Source organism: Pristiophorus japonicus, unplaced genomic scaffold, assembly GCF_044704955.1.
Source record: "Pristiophorus japonicus isolate sPriJap1 unplaced genomic scaffold, sPriJap1.hap1 HAP1_SCAFFOLD_655, whole genome shotgun sequence".
Taxonomy (NCBI): Eukaryota; Metazoa; Chordata; class Chondrichthyes; family Pristiophoridae; genus Pristiophorus; species Pristiophorus japonicus.
In genome coordinates, this window is record NW_027254567.1 from 153,750 (window position 1) to 157,932 (window position 4,183).

Below are 4,183 nucleotides of genomic sequence, written 5' to 3' on the forward strand. Positions count from 1 at the left end.
CGTATACAGTTCATACACCAGGACGCCACCGATAATGATGAAAGTGCTCCTCAGTGGCATCCCAGTATCAATGGAGCTAGACACGGGGGCCAGCCAGTCCCTGATGGGTATCAAACAGTTTGAAAAGTTGTGGGCGTCCAAGGCCAGTAGGGCCAAAATTATCACCGATTGACGCACAGCTACGGACATACACCAAGGAGATCATTCCGGTGCTTGGCAGCGCCACGACAATCGTGACCCACAAAGATTCAGAGAACAGATTGCCACTCTGGTTTGTCCCGGGGGACGGTCCCGCACTACTGGGGAGGAGTTGACTTGCTGTCATGAACTGGAAATGGGGCAATGTTAATGCTATTTCCTCTGTGGAGCGAGTTTCATGCTCACAGATCCTGCACAAATTTGACTCATTATTTCAACCCGGCATTGGCACTTTCATGGGGCCAAGGTAGTGATTCACATAAACCCGAAAGCCAGGCCAGGACACCACAAGGCCAGAGCGGTGCCGCACGTGATGTGGGAAAAGATAGAAGGTGAATTGAACCGCCTGCTGAGGGAAGGTATCATTTTGCCAGTCGAATTCAGTGACTGGGCGAGCCCGATTGTACCGGTGTTCAAGGCGGATGGGTCGGTCAGGATATATGGTGATTACAAGGCCACCATCAATCGGGTGTCACTCCAAGACCAGTACCCTCTACCGAGAGCGGAGGACCTCTTTGCGATGCTATCCGGTGGCAAACTTTTTTCAAAATTGGACGTGACCTCAGCTTACATGACCCAGGAGCTGCCGAGAGAGTTGAAGAAGCTGACCACCATCACGACACACAAGGGGTTGTTTGAGTACAACAGATGTCCGTTCGGGATTCGCTCGGCCGCCGCGATCTTCCAATGAAATATGGAAAGCCTCCTCAAGTCGATTCCAGGGACGATGGTTTTTCAGGACGACATCCTCATCACGGGTTACGATACTGAAGAACACCTCCACAACCTGGAGGAGGTGCTACGCAGACTGGACCAGGTAGGGCTGCGACTGAAAAAGGCGAAGTGCATCTTCCTAGCTCCAGAGGTAGAATTCCTGGGGATGAGGGTAGGAGTAGATGGGATGAGCCCTACTGCGTCCAAGACGGAAGCGATCCAGAGAGCACCCAGACCCCGTAACACGACGGAGCTGTGTTTGTTCCTGGGGCTCCCGAACTATTTGGTAACTTTCTTCTCTAATTGAGCACGCTGCTCGAGCCGCTACATGTGCTCCTAAGCAAAGGTCATGAATGGGTCTGGGGGGACAGCCAGGAAAGGGCTTTTAATAGAGCACACAATTTGTTATGTTCCAACAATCTGTTAACGCGATATGACCCATGTAAGAAACTTGTGTTAACGTGCGATGCGTCGTCCTATGGTGTCAGGTGTGTGTTGCAGCATGTCAATGCCAAGGGTCAGTTACAGCCGGTAGCTTATGCCTCCAGAAGTCTGTCCCAGGCAGAAAGGGGCTACGGGATGATAGAAAAGGAGGCGCTCGCATGTATATATTCGGTAAAGAAAATGCACCAGTACCTGTTTGGCAGGAAATTTGAGCTGGAGACAGATCACAAACTCCTCACGTCCCTTTTGGCCGACAACAAGGCCATAAATGCAGACGCATCGGTCCGCATACAGAGGTGGGCACTCACGTTAGCCACCTATGACTACACAATTCGGCACAGACCGGGCACTGAAAACTGCGCCGATGCACTCAGCAGGCTCCCACCAGCCACCACTGAGGGGGCTACCGAGCATGCCGCTGAGATGGTCATGGCTGTTGAAGATTTCGCAAGCGATGGCTCACCCGTGACAGCCCGTCAGACTAAAGTCTGGACAAATAGAGACCCGCTATTGTCTCTAGTCAAGAAATGTGTCCTGAATGGGGACTGGGCAGCCACGTACAGGGCATGCCCTGAGGAATTTAAACCATTTCACAGGGGCAGGGATGAACTCTCGATTCAGGCCGATTGCCTACTGTGGGGAAACCACGTAGTCATGCCCCAGATGCGCAGAGAGGTGTTCATCAGAGAACTCCACAATGAGCATCCGGGCATTGTCATGATGAAGGCAATTGCCAGGTCACACGTTTGGTGGCCAGGGATAGATGCAGATCTGGAAGTTTGTATTCGCAGGTACAACACGTGTGCCCAGCTGGGCAATGCGCCCAGGGAAGCCCCCCTTAGCCCCTGGCCATGGCCCGCCAAGCCTTGGTCACGCATCCATGATGACTACACAGGTCCTTTCATCGGAAAAATGTTTTTGGTTGTAGTAGACGCTCACTCCAAATGGATCGAGTGTGACATTTTAAATTCAAGCACATCCTCTGCCACGGTAGAAAGTCTACGGGCAATGTTCGCCGCCCACGGTCTACCGGACATCTTGGTCAGCGACAATGGCCTGTGCTTCACAAGCACTGAATTCCAGGACTTCATGGCAGGCAATGGAATTAACCATGTCAGAAAGGCACCGTTCAAGCCAGCCTCAAACGGCCAGGCAGAACGAAAAGTGCAGATAATCAAACAGGGGATGCTCAGAATCCAAGGGGGTTCCCTACAAAGCCAATTATCACGCCTCCTGTTGGCCAATAGATCCCGACCACACTCGCTCACAGGGGTTCCACCCGCAGGGCTGCTAATGATAAGGATGCTCAAATGCCGTTATCCCTTATACACCACACCATGAAAGAAATTGTTGAGAGCAGGCGCCAATCACAATATAACTACCATGACAGCAATGCGGGGGCACGATATATTGGTGTAAACGACCCTGTTGTTGTCCACAACTACACTGCAGGGCCTAAATGGCTCGCAGGCACTGTGATTGCCAAAGAGGGCAGTAGGATTCTGGTAGTTAAACTAACCAATGGACAAATCTGCCGCAAACATGTGGATCAAACAAAAAGGAGGTTCAGCAACCCCATAGAAGAAGCAGAGGAAGAACACGATACAGAGTTCACTCCAGCACAGGTGACCGAACACCGGAACCAAAGGGAGGAGAGCCCAGTCACTGTGGGCAGTCCGGATAGGCCTGAGGCACCGCAAACAGCAGACACACAGGCCAGCGCCCAACAACCGGAGCCCCAACTCAGGCGCTCTACAAGAGAGCGTAAACCACCAGAGAGACTCAACCTGTGATCCCAAAAAGACTTTGGGGTCATGTATTCAACCAGCATTGTAACCCATTTTTAAATTCAAAACCTGATAAAATTGACGACATGCAACCAACGTGCAAAAGTAAGAATTCTTTTAATCACCGTTAATTAGCCGATAACCTTCTTCAGAATGAAATAAATAATAATATAATTACTGAGGAACAGTGGTATCCTCAATCATTCATTTTCTCTTTACATGTGATGAAGTTTTATCCCTATCTCATTTACACGCTGTATGAGAATGGTTTAAAATTGTAAGTGTTTATGACTCAGTTGTAAAACCATTGATTGTGTGTGTGTCTATACTTGATAGGAGGAGCACTTGAGACCGAAGTTCCAGTTCTACATATGTTTCAATAGAATCAATTTCCACCAGTTTCTTTAAACCCAATAACATAATTTATTTCTAATGGGCTGGATGGAACATGATCCATGTAAAAAATTGTTATCGTTTTACTTGAACTGAATGCTCATAAAATATTGGAGTGGGAACTAATTGGATAACAGCACTGCTGGCAACATTTGCGGAATAGATTCGTGCAGCCAAAACGCACAATGACAACCTGGGATTGTGCGGCACCGAATACTCGGGGAAAAACAGTTAAACACTTCGTCCCTGGGTGGGCTCGAACCACCAACCTTTCGGTTAACAGCCGAACGCGCTAACCCATTGCGCCACAGAGACTGATGGACGTATAAGGTGCAAGACATCCAAAACCAGGGTGTCAGTCAGTTAAAGCTTCAGATTGCTCCGACCGGGATGGAAGTTGTCCACTCTCAGTTGTACTTTTCCCAAATAAATGGAGGGACATTCATTGTGGATGTGTGGAAGCAGTCTGGTCCCGCACACTGCAGACACTTCCATGTCACCACCAACCAGCTCTCCCACAACCGGTGTGATCTACCTTCCAGCCTTCCGGTGCCTTGTCTGTGACAAAGTATTCTGATTGTCCCGAAGCCGGTATTAGGTTTGAATTCCTTTTCAGCTCCTGACTGAGGATATTCCTGTGATTAAAC

The 4,183-nt window shown here is 49.5% G+C and overlaps 1 non-coding gene across 1 annotated transcript; it reads right to left on the reverse strand.

Moving 5' to 3' along the window:
* Nucleotides 1-3,777: 3,777 nt before the first annotated feature.
* Nucleotides 3,778-3,851, reverse strand: trnan-guu (transfer RNA asparagine (anticodon GUU)). Its single transcript has one exon. It is a non-coding gene; the product is annotated as a tRNA-Asn (tRNA).
* Between the last annotated feature and the right edge of the window lie 332 nt (nucleotides 3,852-4,183).